The sequence below is a fragment of the Leucopleurus acutus genome, assembly GCF_964270905.1.
Source record: "Leucopleurus acutus genome assembly, chromosome: 1".
NCBI classification, from domain to species: Eukaryota; Metazoa; Chordata; class Mammalia; order Artiodactyla; family Delphinidae; genus Leucopleurus; species Leucopleurus acutus.
Window position 1 is genome coordinate 29,878,718 of NC_139142.1, and position 17,191 is coordinate 29,895,908.

A 17,191-nucleotide genomic window follows, 5' to 3' on the forward strand; every position below is an offset into this window, starting at 1 on the left:
CTTTGCTCCAGGGTCCCTAGGTTTTTCTACCTCATTCCTCCTGCCTCTATACCCATCTTTCCAATTGCACCGAACCAGCTCTCATTCCATTTTCAGAATGAAATTTCCTGCTCCAGCCTCCCCTAAGGAAGGCTTGGATTCAGGAGAAAATTTTGTTCCTTTTTTGTGAGTTTTAACTGTTTCCTGTGATTCCAACTGCCTCTGATTAGTTCCCCTTTTCCTTCCCATGCTTCCTTTTCTGCCTTTTCTTCCACTAAGAAGCAGGTAAGTGAGAGACAATGAATTAAGAAATAAGAGGAACATTCCAGTCCTGCTTTTCTCCTAGTTTCGGCCCCTGACATTTTAAACCAACATTTTCAGAACTCTTATTTCAGAATTTCCCAGGGCACATTCTAGTGAATATCTACTTCTAATCTCTTGAGGATGGATTTGATTTAGGAAAATTGTCTAATTTTAAATGGAGTCCCCACTGATGATTCAGATGGGTGAGTGAACTGGACTCATGTCATCGTGGGTCCAAAAATGAGTCACAGTTATTAAAGAAGGAAATTGGCTTTCTTGGGTAGCTGTAAGGCAGTTTAGCAAAAGGGGCTCCTCCAAATGTGTTTTGAGCTCTGAGAAGGTTTAGTGAAATAAGTATGTATCTTCCAAGACTCTTACTTAGAAAGTTATACTCATTTTGGACATATAAGTTTTCTCAATATTTTAGGATCACATGTGGGAAAGTACTAAGGAAATCAACGGGAATGGCCAGTTGGGCATCAGAACTAAGAGAGCTACAGGTGCTCAAAGGATGGCCCAGTGCATCCTATGACATCAGGATCGGCTTAAGACAGGCAGGACACTCCTAACTAGGTGGAGGCTGGAGGTAAAGATGGACACAAATGAAGGTAAGAGAGGATGCAGTCTGAGCTGGGGCGTGGAGAGTAGTTAACACAGAGGGGGTGAAAAAGCACCCACCTGTGAGCACAGGGGTAGCCATGTTTGCCAACAGGACACATCTGTGTGTGCCCGGAAGAGGTTGTCACAGGAGAGAACTCAGATATAAAACGGGGAGACAGGTGAAGCGTGGTCCAGTTATGAAAGGCTTTGAAAACTATTTCAAAATGGTTGGACTTTCCCCCACAGATGATGGTAAGCATGAAAGATTTCTGAGCAAAGGAGCAATCAAAGCAGGGTCTTGATACACACAAGGGCAGGGTAGAGGCAGCTTGGGCTCCTGGCTAGAAGAGGCCTGTGGATTCAGTGGAACCTGAGTTCAAATTCTGACTTAACCACTTACTGGATCAGTGAGTGACCTTGAGGGAGTCTGTTTCCTCACCTGTAAAATGGGGATGATAATAATAATAATAAAGCTCCTATGGGGATCCAGTGCCCCGCCTGGAATAAGCACTCAAACGATGGCGTGTATGTGCCAGCACTTGGGCGGTGACAGATGGGTGAGAAGAGAGGCTAGCAGCCCAGAGAGAACACTTAGGAGGCCTTTACAGTCATTCTAAAACGGACCGGCAAAGCGCTCAGCTGGCAGGGGTTTCCTTTTCACAAAGGCGGTGGAAGGGATGCCACAGAGATTTCCAAAGAAAGTCAATGAGGCCTGGCGATTGGTTGAGGAAAGAGGAGGGAAGGGTGGGGACTCAGGCCTAGAGGCTGCGGTCTGGGAGAAAGTGGTGCCATGAGGAGAGAGCAGAGAAGGGAGGGAGGGGCTCCCCATGCCACTGGCTCTGTCTGAGTCAGCAAGACCTGGGGAGGAGAAGATCTGAGGCCCAGTGGGCTTATTCCTTCATTTCCTTGGAGACTCTGTTCTCCCCCCGTCAGAGAGGCTTTCCCTGGCCAGCTCCTACACGCTTCTCCTTCAGAGCACGTGTGTAACTATCTGACATAGTATATGTTTGTTTACTGATGGGTTGTACTGTCTGGCTGTCTGCCTAATAAAACATGTGCTCCAGGAGGGACGACCTTTGTTTTGCTTGTTCCACATCCTCGGTGCCTAGGGCAGGGCCTGGCATACAGTAGATGCTCAGTAATATTAGTGTTGTTATTCAAGTGCTTTTAAAAGTGTCTCGCATATAAAACATGTTCAGTAAATATTAGCATTTATTGGTGAATATCTCAAAAAATTGTAAAGGGAAAGGCAGATGGGAAGTGCTGAACCTTGGAACACTCCCACGTACTCACCAGGAAAAGGAAGAATTAACAGACTCTCCAAGATTAGAAATTTGGGCCTCCTTTTAAGGCAGGGAAGAGAGGTGAGAGGTGCCCCTGGGGAGGGCCACACCTTGCACCATGTGGCCAGAGGCTTTTTCAAGCGCTAATACTGAAAACAAAAAAAGGGAGGCAAAACCACTTCACCCACAGATGGGTCAGCAGCTATGAAAGGGGAAGAATGGGTATTTTGTGGCAACAGAAAAGGCAGGCGCTAGGGCTGAGTAAACTTCTGAAATATGAAATTAACTTGTAATGGCCTCTTTGGCCCCATCTTTCCCTTTCCTCTCGTCAGATCATTTGCAAATCCAGATTCTGGCAGAGTTCACAAGAGCTCACTTAGCTGGGAGACCAAACATCAAGCTAATTAGCAGATTCATAACTGACTGCTACACATATACAGGGACTGCAAGATCAGCTCCTCCAGCAAATATGCCTCCTGTGCACTGGGAAAATTCTTGGCAAAGCCATTAACACAACTTCATAGTGAGACAGGTCTATGTTGCTGGTAGAATAGAACTTCTGCCACTTCTCAACCTCCCCCATGTAGATGAGGGCTCAGAGAAGCCATGACTGCCCAAGCACCTCCTCTCAGGTAGCATCAGGTAACATACAGCGTTCCAGAATGCTCGTGCAAGCACCAAGCAAAAATCCCTAAGGCTACTTTTCAACTCAAATAAAGACTGTGCTGCTAAATTAGATTGTGAACAAGGTGAAGTGCCCTGGGGTCCATCCTCAGCCATTAACTGAGACTAAAACGTCAGCCACCTGCAACTCCTAATCACAAAATATAACGACCACTGACTCCTTCTTTGCAGAGGCCTTGATTTCAGAGGATGAGCAAATGAACCAAGAGGAGATATAAAAATTCACTTGTCTGTGGCCTTCCAGAAACTACATGCATGACAATACATCCTTAAAACATGTTTCAGCAGACTGGGAGTAAGGTACATTTCTCGAAAGTCAACATGGAAAACACTGGGTCGCTATTAATTCCCTGGAGCTCTACTGTGCTCAGAAGGAAGTGCACTCATCCTCCTTTTTGCAACTATTAATAGCCCCTCGGCAACTGCTTTTCAGATTTTTCTTTAATTTAAACTCACCCCAAACTGCAAATTCTCATAGACAAACACAATCACAATTCTATTCTGGATTATTACCAGGTGAGAAAACTGTGTAAATATATTAGGAATATATTATATGAGATGGAAAATAGCATTGACCTTCACATTAGTCACCTTGAGAACGGGCACACGTCATACTTAGTGTTACTGATGTTCAGACCACTTAAGAGGAGGGAATGTCAGATAAAGCTAAGTTCCTTGCCTGGCTCTGCCCCTGACAAACTGCTAGGCCAGTTACTCAAGTTCTCCATTGGCAAAGAGTTATGGGGTCTTTGTAAGAATTACATGAGCAAATATCAGAGGACTCTGCATGCTGCCTAGTTCATGATTAGTTCGTTTAGGGATCCGATATGGGGTTTTGCTTTTTGTTTTACTGGGTTTTGTTTTGATTTTGGGTGTTGAATCCTGAAACTGCATTTAAATGGCGATCTCTCATTTCAGCAAGATGTTGAGCTAAGATGACATACACATTCAAAAATTCCTGCTATAAGCACCTAGAAATATCAGATACAATAATTTTTTTTGAGTAACTATTATTGTCATCATTAATGCCATTTATTTTTTTTAACATCTTTATTGGAGTATAATTGCTTTACAATGGTGTGTTAGTTTCTGCTTTATAACAAAGTTAATTAGTTATACATATTCATATGTTTCCATATCTCTTCCCTTTTGCGTCTCCCTCCCTCCCACCCTCCCTATCCCACCCTTCTAGGTGGTCACAAACCACCTAGCTGATCTCCCCGTGCTATGCAGCTGCTTCCCACTAGCTATCTATTTTACATTTGGTAGTGTATATATGTCCATGCCACTCTCTCACTTTGTCACAGCTTACCCTTCCCCCTCCCCATATCCTCAAGTCCATCCTCTAGTAGGTCTGTGTCTTTATTCCTGTCTTACCCCTAGGTTCTTCATGACATTTTTTTTTCTTAAATTCCATATATATGTGTTAGCATACAGTATTTGTTTTTCTCTTTCTGACTTACTTCACTCTGTATGACAGACTCTAGGTCCATCCACCTCACTACAAATATCTCAATTTCGTTTCTTTTTATGGCTGAGTAATATTCCATTGTATATATGTGCCACATCTTCTTTATCCATTCATCCGATGATGGACACTTAGGTTGCTTCCATGTCCTGGCTATTGTAAATAGAGCTGCAGTGAACATTTTGGTACATGACTCTTTTTGAATTATGGTTTTCTCAGGGTATATGCCCAGTAGTGATGAAAGAAATTTAAAGATGATACAAATAGATGGAGAGATATACCATGTTCTTGGATTGGAAGAATCAACATTGTGAAAATGACTCTACTACCCAAAGCAATCTACAGATTCAATGCAATCCCTATCAAACTACCACTGGCATTTTTCACAGAACTAGAACAAAAAATTTCACAATTTGTATGGAAACACAAAAGACCCTGAATAGCCAAAGCAATCTTGAGAACGAAAAATGGAGCTGGAGGAATCAGGCTCCCTGACTTCAGACTATATTACAAAGCTACAGTAATCAAGACAGTATGGTACTGGCACAAAAACAGAAAGATAGGTCAATGGAACAGGACAGAAAGCCCAGAGATAAACCCACACACATATGGTCACCTTATCTTTGATAAAGGTGGCAAGAATATACAGTGGAGAAAAGACAGCCTCTTCAATAAGTGGTGCTGGGAAAACTGGACAGCTACATGTAAAAGAATGAAATTAGAACACTCCCTAACACCATACACAAAAATAAACTCAAAATGGATTAAAGACCTAAATGTAAGGCCAGACACTATCAAACTCTTAGAGGAAAACATAGGCAGAACACTCTATGACATAAATCACAGTAAGATCCTTTTTGACCCACCTCCTAGAGAAATGGAAATAAAAACAAAAATAAACAAATGGGACCTAATGAAACTTCAAAGCTTTTGCACAGCAAAGGAAACCATAAACAAGACCAAAAGACAACCCTCAGAATGGGAGAAAATATTTGCAAATGAAGCAACTGACAAAGGATTAATCTCCAAGATTTACAAGCAGCTCATGCAGCTCAATAACAAAAAAACAAACAACCCAATCCAAAAATGGGCAGAAGACCTAAATACACATTTCTCCAAAGAAGATATACAGACTGCCAGCAAACACATGAAGGAATGCTCAACATCATTAATCATTAGAGAAATGCAAATCAAAACTACAATGAGATAACATCTCACACCGGTCAGAATGGCCATTATCAAAAAATCCAGATACAATAATTTTTTAAATGCATACTTGAACCTGCAATAAAGAATAGGAAATTACCAGGTGCCAGAAACAAAGCCTCAACTGAAAACCAGAAGTAAGCAGAGGAATCAACTGGGCAGCCACTCCTGGGGCTGAGGGGGACCACAGGGCAGAGGAAGGAATAGAATAAGCATTGATCCAGGGAAAGTAAGGGTGTAGATGTCAACTAGCACATGGGAACAGGAGGCTAAGCCCTTGAGTCCTGCCCAAGAGAGGAGGGTGCTGCCCAAAGCGAGGCCCTGCAAAGAGCTGCGACCCCAGGAAAAATGGGCTGAAAAGTATTTCCCTACCAGCTCAGCTAGCTTGTCTATCTCTGGCTTCAGGAGAGGAGAACTAAAAGCTTCCTGCAAAATTTGAACCTCATACCTCTACCTCTGGAGCATTTGGGGTACAAATTTAGGCTACAGTCTGGAAATGCCCAACCTAAGAAATTAGCATAAAAATTGGTCCTGGGCCAACGATGGGCATGGGAAAAATGAGAGCAAAACTCCCACAACCCATGCTACAGACAATTAGAAAAGTCAGACCCAGGAAGCTCACAAGTGATAAAAGCACAATGAACCAGAGGATTCCAGCCCCTAAGAACTGGAAATAATAGAAAACTCTGAAAGAGAATATAATTAGGTATGTTTAAAAGGAGAGAAAAACCAATCACAGATGCCAAAAACACATTTGATAAAACTCAACATTAATTTATGATTTCTTAAAAACAACAAAATTAGGCAAACAAGAAAACCTTTCTTACAAATCTAAGACTAGAAAGACATTTTCTTAACCCAATAAAGGGCACACACTAACCAGCCCATGGATAGCATCATTCTTAATGGCACAGCACTATAAGCTCTCCTTTTAAAGTCACTAATGAGACGAGAAAGGTTACTATCACTTCCTGTGTTCAACACTGTTGAGGGGGTTCACAAACTTTCTGTAAAGGGCCTGACAGCAAGTACTTTAGGCTTTGCAAACTAGAAAGTCTCTGTTCCAAGTAGTCAACTCTGCTGTTGTAATGCAAAAGGAACCAGAGACAATAAGAGTGTGGCTCTGTTTCAATAAAACTTTATTTACAAAAACAGGTATTAGAGTGGAAGTCCAAGCCAATACATTAATTCAAGAAAAATAAGTGAAAGTTACTGTGATATAATAAAATACATGTATCTGGTCTTCATCCCGGGTTCCTAGCACAGAGCTCCTAAAACCCCTGGAATTTCCTGAGTGATAGGGGTGAGACGAGTGTCTTTTGCTATTCATAATAAGTCCCTTTTAACCACAGGTGAATTTATGCTAATGAGGTGACTCCTGGCAGATGAAGCTGGTTACCAGAGGAGAGGGGAGAGGGGCTGGAGATTGAGTTCAATCACCAATGGCCAAGAATTTAATCAATCATGCCTATGTAATGAAACCTCCATAAAAACCATAAAGGACAGGGTTTGGAGAGCTTCTGGGTAGGTGACCACATGGAGGTGCTGCGAGGGTGGCGTGCCTGGAGAGGGCATGGAAGCCCCGTGTCCCCCTCGCCCCATATCTTGCCCTATACATCTCTTCCATTTGGCTGGTCCTAAGTTGTATCCCTATAATAAACCAGTGATAGTAAGTACAGTGCTTTCCTGAGATCTGCGCACCATTCTAGCAAATTACTGAACTCAGGAGGGGGTCATGGGAACCTACTAGTCAAAAGCATGGGAAGCCCAGACTTGTGATTGGCATCTGAAGAGGGGGCAGTCTTGAGGGGTCTATGCTAACTCCAGGTCGATAATGCCAGAATTGAATTAAATTGTAGGCCATCCAGTTGGTCCACAGAGAATTGAAATGTGTGGAAAATCCACGCATGTGTTGTCAGTAGAAGAACGGTTTTCCTTTAGTCACACAAACTTAAAAAAAAAAATCTGTCATTATCAAAAAGTTATATATCCATATGCATAGGAAATGCAAGACTATCTAGAGATAAACCATGAAAATAAATGAGAGTTCAGCAAGATATACAAAAACAAGTAATGTTCCTATGCACTAGCAACAACAGGAAAACATAATAAAAAGATGCCATTAACAGTACAAACACAGGGGGCGTGACCAGGCCAGGGCCGGCCCGGGGGCTCCGCACGCTGCAGCTGGCCCCGGGTGCCCCCTCCGCGGCCCTCTCCGCGGAGCCAGGCTGAGCCGAGCTCACGGGCTAAGCCGAGCCAGCAGCCTGTGGCCAGCCGGCGGCCCTCCTGGAGGTGGCGGCGCAGGAAGGGGACCGACGCACACACATGGCCCCAGCGGCAGCCAGGGCTGACAGTGGCCCCGACGGGGGCGCGACGTTGGCTGCTCCGGCCCCTGGACCGGGCAGTGGCGGCCCAGGGCCCAGCGTCTACTTTCGGAGACCCCTTGGGGCCGCAGGCGAGGGCCCGGGCACCACAGACGATGAGGGCCCAATGAGGCGCCGAGGGAAGGTCACGGTCAAGTAGGAACGCAAGGAGCTACGGAAGCGCCTCAACCTGGAGGAGTGGATCCTGGAGCAGCGGATCCTGGAGCAGCTCATTCGCCTGCCAGCAAGAGGAGATCCCGGAGCTGGAGACTGATGTGGATAACTCCTGGACGTGGAGGGCGATGACACCCGAGCTGCCAGGGTCAAGGAGCCGCTGGTGGACTGTTACAAACCCACTGAGGTCTTCATCTCTGGCCTGCTGGACAAGATTCGGGGCATGCAGAAGCTGAGCGCACCCCAGAAGAAGTAAGGGTCCTCAACCCAGGTGAACGATGGCTCCCACAGGACAATCGCTGACCCCCAACCTCGTAGCAACAGCAATATCGGGGGGCCCTGCAGCCAGGCCTGCTGCCATGAGCACAGCTCCCCATGCCCCTGGCCCAGGGGCCTCTTCCCTGCCCCCTCAGTTTTCCATTTTGGGTTTTTTTTATTATTATTAAACTGATGGGAGTTTTTGTGTTTTTATACTGACTGCGGCACGGACTCTTTAATAAAGCTAGGATACGCCTTTGGTGCAGTTAAAAAAAAAAAAGCAACAGAAATACAGGGTATGGGATACTTAAGAATTCCCTCAATAAAGATAGGTAAGAAAAGTATACCAAAAATTGGGAAATTCTATTGAAGGACATTAAAAAAGAACTAAATAAACACAGTATAACATGTTTGTGGGTGAGAAGACCCATTATCAGAAGAAGACAAATTTTCATAATGTATCTGTAAAACGTCTGAGTAATTCCAACAAAGCAAAACAGGGCTGCACATTCCTGAAACATATTTTAAAGTGTAAAGAGCCTGGTATGGCCAAAACAATTCTGAAGGTGAAATACTATAGAGCAGTTAAACAAATTGACATGGATAAATCCCCAAAACAATGTCGGAGGGAAACATACAGTATAATACAATTCATGTCCATTTTAAAACACTCCCTCCAAAAGGCCTAGACACACCTGGGATTGGCAGAGGTGTGACTACAGAGGGAGGGTGGGTGCAGATGGGCATGGGGCAGGGTAGGGTTTTAGGAATACCTAAAATGTATTTTTTTGGAGAAAGAAGAAAGAACACATGCCAACAAATAGCAAATAGCATCCGATCACAAATATGAATATCTAAAATTTTCTATATAATTTGGAAATTAGGTAAAAATTGAGGTTTTTGCCCGTATTTTAATGAAGAATTAAATTTATGCCCAGCTTGTTTGGGAGGCATACAAGTCTTAAAAAAAACTCCCTGCTGAGCAAGAGAATGCAAACTCAGTCACCTGGATTCCCTTCTTCCAGTGCAACACTGACCCAGGCACAGCTGGGATCATCTTCACATCTGGTTTGTGGTCTGAGCTGGTTAATGTTTAACCTGCATCGTTTAAGCCTAAGCTCACACCATAGTCTTCATTACACAAACTAATTCGCTTGGGGAAAAAAAAAGTTAGCATCCATTTAAACATCAGTGCTGGAAATACACCTGTCTGTCATACAGAGTCCCACAGTGTTCTACAGGCTTGATATGTTTATAATTTGAAACATTATTTTTAAAAGAAACACTGTTCAGAACAAAAAACATACCAGTCTTACGACATAATGAAAAGACGTCTAAAATCCTATGTTGCCTTGGACAGGACCAGTGCTCCCTGGTCCCATCACCCACCTCAGCTGCTGGACTCAATGCCAGTGATTCTTTCGCTTTTCCAAAAACCAAAGCCTCCTACAAAGAATGAATATTTGTCAGACTTGAAAATATTCCCAAGAATATGCCACAGGCTCAGAAGACAACTTAAAAAGAAGGATTCCAGAAATGTTTGGGGCCACAGCAACATCGATGGAAGCATCGAAGGATTACATCTATCCCAAGGTCACTAGTTTGAAGAGAGCAAAATCCATTTATACTGTAAATCTGATTTTTCTTTAATTCAGCAGCGGCAACTAAAGTCACTCCTCTCCTGACTGTCAGTGTCATCTAGTATGGGAGTCAACACACCGCACAGCTAGGAGCGATGTTGGAACCAGCATTAAAAATGACACCACACCCTTACAAAGAGCGTGCCATTCAACACAGGGCTCATGCAGTGGTTGTAAATTACCGCAGATCCTCGCAGCATCCGGGTGGATTTACCTAGGTGTTTGGCTCAGAACTTGGAAACTTGTTAATCAAACGCTGAACCCCATGGGTCAGTAGAAAGGAAACACTATTTTCACAGTAAGATCAGATCCAGCAGCTGCGATAAGGGCAGGGCACCACGAGGGAATGGCAGAGGAATCAGAGAGCCTGATCGGCTTAGAGGGAGGCATGTCCAAGTAGCAAACATTGCCTGCATGGTTTCTGAAGCTGCTCACCCTCAAGTCCAATAAAAATCAGAAGAAAAGCCTGCAAGCCCCCATCCCACTCTGTGGACAAGAGTTCCCTTGTCCATCATCAGTTCATCACACAAAGCCTGCATTATGTGTACAACTTACAATCAACAAAGCATAGACATGTTTGTTCACAAATGTGTATTTAGTTCATGAGTATTTACTGAGTGCCTCCCATGGCCAAGTGCAGGACTGGTATACAAACGGTGACCTGAAACAGCCGCATCCCTGCCCTCATCAAGTGTGGGTAAATTAAGTATGCTGTTCACAAAACCAATGACAAAGTTCTTCTAAGAAGGCTTTAATTCTCCCCTCATTTGTCGCTGTAGGAATCTGCCTACAAAAGGGCTCCGACTCACCTTTTAAATGTGCAAGATTACACACTATCCAAATAAACTCCCACATGTTGAGATTGCCGTGTTCATGGCTCCTGGCCATTTAAACTGGTAAAACAGAGTCTTTAATACATAATTCATCTTACTGAAGAACGTATCCACGCTTCATTTTACAGGAGCTATTTGATGATTAACCTCACTTACTCGACAAGGGACTCGACTGGCAATAAAGGCTAAAGTTTCTTGTTTGCTAACCCTATGCCAGGCACTGTTAAGTATTTCCCACGTACTAACTCATTTAGTCTTCACAACGATACAGCCATGTGGGTATTACTTTTATCCTCAATTTACAGATGAGGGTAAATGAGACATTCCCAGGTTCACAAACCTGTCCAAAGTCACACAGCTGGTAAATGGTTGAGTCACAATTCAAATTGTGGTCCAAGCTCTTTACCACTCACAAAACTGCCTCCGAGACAAAAAAGGTGGAGGTAAAACCTGATGGCCACACACTAATTCTTACACACATGGACCTCATCCAAAAAGGAAGACGGCAGAAGCTGACAACTGTAAAGCAATAAAAAAAATACTTTAGAAAGGTCAACCATCTGCGTGGGGTGGCGGGGTGGAGGGTTAACAGACTTGGTCACTAAAATACCTTGGAGGGCATTTCAGAGTGGAAAGGGCATCTCAGAGTGGAAAGTGTTGTAAGTGGGAAGCAGGGGATGGGTGATGAGGAAGTTGAAGGCTGCCAGCACAAGGGACTGATCGTAAGCGTGGCAGGAGAGTAAAGGAAACGCACAGAAGTCCAGCTCCGAGTGAAAGCAAGTCTAAGGAAAAGGATGGCTGTTCTATTTAGTGTTGGAGAAACCTGAGCATCCTTATAGAAACTGGTAGAAAGAGGAAGAAATGCAGGCATGAAAAGCAGAAAAACAGATGACATGTTCAAGAAGAGGGAGGATGGGCTGGAGAGGGGACCTTCTGAAAGAAGGATAGACGAGTTTTTGATAAAAGAGGAGGAAAGTTTTCTAATTAGGTGGAAAGGCGATCACATGAGAGAGGTCCTATTAGATCACCTTGAGATTATCAGGAAAACAGGAATCAAGGTCATCTGCTAAGACTGAAGGAGATTTGAAGAGAGGGAAACGTTCTGATAATGACCACAGGAATCAATACGGTTGTGTGTGTGTGTGCGTGTGTGTGTGTGCACGCACACATACCCACACATGAGAACAGACACACCCTTTGATTAAAATACTTCTCTAAGAAACTGTAAATAACTCCTCAAGGAAGTCTACTTCTAGTATATATTTTAGGTTTTTCTCCCACATCAAAGCTATGGTTTCTATCTTCGTATATAAGTCTATTTTGAGATACTGTGCAGAGGAGGGGACAATATGAAACAAGAAAAGTTCATTTGTCTCAACTTCTATGGAGGCAATAATATGATAAACAGGCAAGGCTCAGTAGAGAAATGTTAGTATCTTATAAGGCCCTGAAACATTTGTTAATTAATTTTTCAGAAGGAAGGTTTTATTTCAATGGTAAGAATAGTTATCATCACCAAGGCATAGGAGAGAGAAAAAAAATCAGGGGAACTAAGAAGTGAGGAACAGAGACGAAGCATGGTCTGACGGCCACACACTACTTCTCATACATGTGGACGTCATCCAGAAAGGAAGATGGCAGAAGTGACAACTGTAAGGCAGGCGGCTGCCTCTGGGACTGGTTCTTCCAGACAAAGGAACAGGAAGGGAAGCCTGCTTCCTTATACCGACCCAGGATCGCGGTTTCCCGCAAAGCAGCCAGATGGGCTATAAAATTCTTCAAAGGTAGAAATATCAATTCACTCAACAAATATTTCTCTAACACCTATGTTCCAGGCACTAAGCTAAATGCTGGGGAGAGAGAAATGACTGGTTTCCGGTATTAGTTTATCTACGGCTGTGAGGATTAAAACCACTCTAAAACTCAGTGGCTTAAAATAACACAACAATTGTTATCTCACAGTTTCAGAGGAGGTGGCTCTGGCTCAGGGTCTCTGTGTTGGGGGTCCCCCAGGGTCAGTGACTGCTGGAATGAGGCACAGGACTCACATGTGGTATTACTTATAGCTCTGATTCATCACAGCAAAATCAGCAACGGGTGCCTGGAGTAAAGTCTGCAGGAAACCAGGCACGAGCTGCCCAGAGTCCTCTCCCTACCAAGTCACACAGGACAGGTTTAATTCCCCAGCATCGTATTGTGACTACAATTTGTGAAATGTTCTCTACCAGGGAAGCTCATCAGAGACTCAGTGCCCGAGGTTTTTATTGGTGGCTGTTCACATACCCACCCTCTGTCTAGCACATACCAAAATTCCAGACTTTCAGATAGAAGCAGGTGTTCATGATAAAAATACTGCTTGCACAGTTTAGGGACAGTCAACCACTCTCACCATCAGTTAGAGAGTGGTGAGAACCCTCCCTAAATCCAAGCTCCCAGATGCCAGCCAAGAGCCAATCTTGCAAGCAGGACTTTCTACGGATGGCAGTTTCAGGCCTGCTATGTGAATTCTTTTTGATGCAGTGTCCCATGAGGTTGTAGTCAAGGTGTCAGCTGGGGCTCCTTCATCTGAAGCCTTGACTAGAGCTAGAGGTACGCTCCTAAGAAAGCTCTCACGTGCAGCTACAGGCTGGAAGTTCTTCCCTGTGCAGGGCTCTCCACGTGGCTGCCTGCACATCCTCAACATATGGCAGCTGGCATTCCCCCACGGCAAGTCATCCAAGAGAGTAAGAGATCAAGAACATGCCCCAGATGGAAGCCACAGTCTCTAATACACTAATCTCCAAGTGACATACCATCACTTCCACTGCTGGTCACAAAGACCAACTCTAGTACAATGTGGGAAGAGGAGGGGATGCCAAGAGTCAGGGGTCATGGTGGGCTGTCTTGGAGGGTGCCTACCACAGCCTACCCTCTGGCTCCCAATGATTCAAATCCCTCCTACATGCAACATACACTAACCCCTCCCACGGCCCCTAAAAGTCTCATCCCATCACAGCATCCATTCCACGTCTAGATGCTTGTCATCTAGATCATGTCTAAGTACAGATGAGACTTCTTCGGTATAGTCTCTGATGTATGGCTCCTCTCAATCTGTAGACACCTGTCACTAAAGCGACACACACTCAACACGCAATGGTGGGACAAGCAGAGGATAACTGCTATAAACACTCCTGCTCACAAAGGGGGTGATGAGGAGCACGTAGGGGTAGCAATTCCAAAATCCTGCCGAGCAGATGTTCCTTGATTTGGTCTAGAGGTGAGGTCTGAGAATAGTTCTCTGTGACCCTAAAGCCACCCTGCGGGCTCCTGGTTTTGGCCTCTCCATCATCTTTCCGTTTTCATGAAGGGTAAAACACGTTTGCAGAGGCGTAGTTTCCACAGCTTGTCTCCTACTTGTTGATGCCTGGGGGTCCAAAGACCTCTCTTCATTTTGTTCCATGTTCCTTTCATTTCAAGCTGATGGCGCCACTCCAAGTACGACTCTTAGGAACTCTGAAGGTCTTCTGTGACTCCTTTTAGGATTCATTCCATTAGACCAAAGCCCCACCCACCAACCCCTGTGCATTTGGTCCTTCCTCACCCTGGGCTTTTGCTGGGGTACCATGTCCTTGAGCCTCCAAGAAGCGCTCTTGTTTGATCAAGTGGATCTGTGAAGACAAACCCTTAATCTCTTTCGAGGGCTGTTTGGCTGGCTGCTCGGTACTCTGAGACACCATCTTTAATTTTGTGAGATCTTAAGATTTTACAGTCACACCCGTGGCTTCACGTTTGGAGCCTGTTTTCCTAAAAGGGGCCCCAATTTGATCTTTGCTTAGAAGCCATTTCTTGCTGCAAATCTTCCAAGACAGCTAGTCCTGGCTCTTTTGTGCTGACTACTTCTGCCCTCAGCTTCTCTCCTCCTGCAATTTTACTATAAGCAACAGGAAAAAAACAGAAGGCACTTTCAACACCTCGGTTAGAAATCTCCTTAACTGTATCACCTAGTTCATTAGGTACATTTTTTATTTTCCACATTACTGCAGGCACCAGTATGGCTAAATATTTTGCCACCACATAACAGACTCTCCCTTTCCCAGTTCCCAGTATTATTTTCCTGTAAGCCTTCACTGGCAGCCTCCTGAAAGTCCAAACTTCTATAGACAGTGTATTCAAGGTGCGTTAAGCTTTTATTAACCTGTTCCTCAAAGTCCTTACAGCTTTTTCCACTGCACACTGTCAAGATTCAAGGCCACTACCACATTTTAGTGTTTCGTTACATCAGCACCCCACTTCTACTACCAAAATCTTATTAGTTACCTATTGCTGTGTCATAAGCCATCCTGATGAAAACAGTAAGCGTCTATTGTCTCACATGCTTTCTGAGGGTCAGAAATTGGGAGCCTAAATTTAGACGGATTGGTTTCAGCTCAGGGTCTCCTGTGAGTTGCAATCAAGCTGATGGGCAGAGCCTGTAACAGCTGAAGGCTCAACAAGGGGAAGATCTGCTTCTAAACTCACTCACATGGTTGTTGCCAGCCGCCCGTTTTTTATTAGCTGCTGCCACGTGACTGAGTCTCTCTCCATGCGTTGCCTATTTTCCCAGCCCAGCAGCTGGCTTTCCATAGAATGAGTGGTCCAAGAGAAAGAGCCCAACATGGAAACCTCAGTCACTTATAACCTAATCTTGGACATGAAAAACCATCACTTCTGTAGTAATCTATTTTCAAAGGCGTGAATACCAGGAGGTGAGGATCACTGGGGCCCACCTTGGTGGATGGCTACCACGTTTCCTACCTGGAAGTCTAATGGAATGATAGCCATCAACAACTACTTACAATAAAATTTAATAAGGGCCATAAAAAACACATGGGAGAAGTTATCACCAGCTTACCCTGAGGAGTCAAGTTGGTGTGACAGAGGAGGTGATGTGTATGTAATTTAGGGCCCTAAAGGGATGAATGAGATTTGTCAGACACATGGAAGAGCCTCGGCCTGCCGGAAGCTTCCCACGCATTTCTCTTTTTGCATATCCTACCTGCCTGGTAAATTCAATAACCCCAAAGCTCTTCCTAAGAGCAACTATGGAATGACTTAATTTAATATCAGTGTTTCTGGAGGACACATTACCATTTAATAGCTGAATCAAAAGCATAATGGTAGATGACAGACGCTATGCTTGGAAATGTCTCATGTAAAGGTCAAACTTAAGGGGGAAAAATGACAGATGAATAAAGCAAAAATACACTGTTTGATAACAAATGTCAAAGTCAGAATAAATGCCCCTAATTTGATAAAGCATACAACTCTTCAACACATAATAGTGATTATTTAAATAAGAAGGCAAGAAGAAAGATGGAGATGGAGAAAGAAATGCTAACCAAAGGACCTCCACATGAAACAGATGCAAAGCACAGTTTAAAGAGTAGGTGGAAAACTAGGTTAGGCAAGCACACTGGAGTATGAAAGCTAATTTTTCATTTCTTATTATAAGTGATAGAATCTTTTTATAAAAATCTGTAAATAAGCATAAGAAAGAAAGTAAAATTCACCCATAACCTTAAATTCTAGGGATAGCCACTAACTGGATTATAGACTATACCCTTGTAGACTGCTGGATAGATAGGTAGAGAGATACACATATACCACACACACATATATGTATGTATATATATGCATGTATGTATGTATATGTGTGTGTAATTTTGGAAATATGTCATTTTTGGAAACGGCTCCATGTTTTTCATGAATATAAAATTAACACACAAATATTAAATTCACTTATGGGTAATGCATTCTAAATTCTAAATATTATGGAGAGGTATGAGGGAGAGTAAAATTCACCTGTACTTCTTTTACTCAGGGGGAAAAACACTTTACTGTTAACATCTAGTATTCTTCTTACAGGCATATTCAATGCAAATATGATTTTAATGCAAAAATAGGCTCATGCTGTTTTGTTAAGTGCTTCTCTCACTTAAAAGTATATGGTAGCTACCTTCCTCCGTGAACACGTGTACACCTACAGTATTTTTAATGACTATGTAGTTCCAGAATAGGTATGTACCATAACTTATTTAACCAGTCCCTACTGATGAGCATTTATGCTGCTCCCAATTTTCCATCATTGTCAACAAACCTCAGCATTGATACCTTTGTGCACACGTCTTTGCACACTTACTGGTTACTTTGTCAGGATAAACTTCCAGAGTTAGGTTTGTTATGTCAAAAGACATTAACTTTATTTATTTATTTATTTTCGGCTGTGTTGGGTCTTCGTTGCTGAACGAGGGCTTTCTCTAGTTGCGGCGAGCGGGGGCTACTCTTCGTTGCGGTGTGCGGGCTTCTCATTGCGGTAGCTTCTCTTGTTGCAAAGCACAGGCTCTAGGTGCGCAGGCTTCAGTAGTTGTGGCACGTGGGC

General features: G+C 43.7%; 1 protein-coding gene and 1 pseudogene across 2 annotated transcripts in view; one reads left to right on the top strand and one right to left on the bottom strand.

Annotated features, from left to right (window-relative positions):
* RGS6 (regulator of G protein signaling 6) overlaps nucleotides 1–17,191 on the bottom strand; it is a gene marked incomplete at its 3' end in the record, with an annotated part of 570,256 nt that overhangs the window by 481,905 nt on the left and 71,160 nt on the right. The window lies entirely within an intron of this gene.
* Nucleotides 7,852–8,386, top strand: LOC309960219 (protein phosphatase 1 regulatory subunit 14B-like; annotated as a pseudogene). The gene has a single exon. The product of its transcript is annotated as a protein phosphatase 1 regulatory subunit 14B-like (transcript).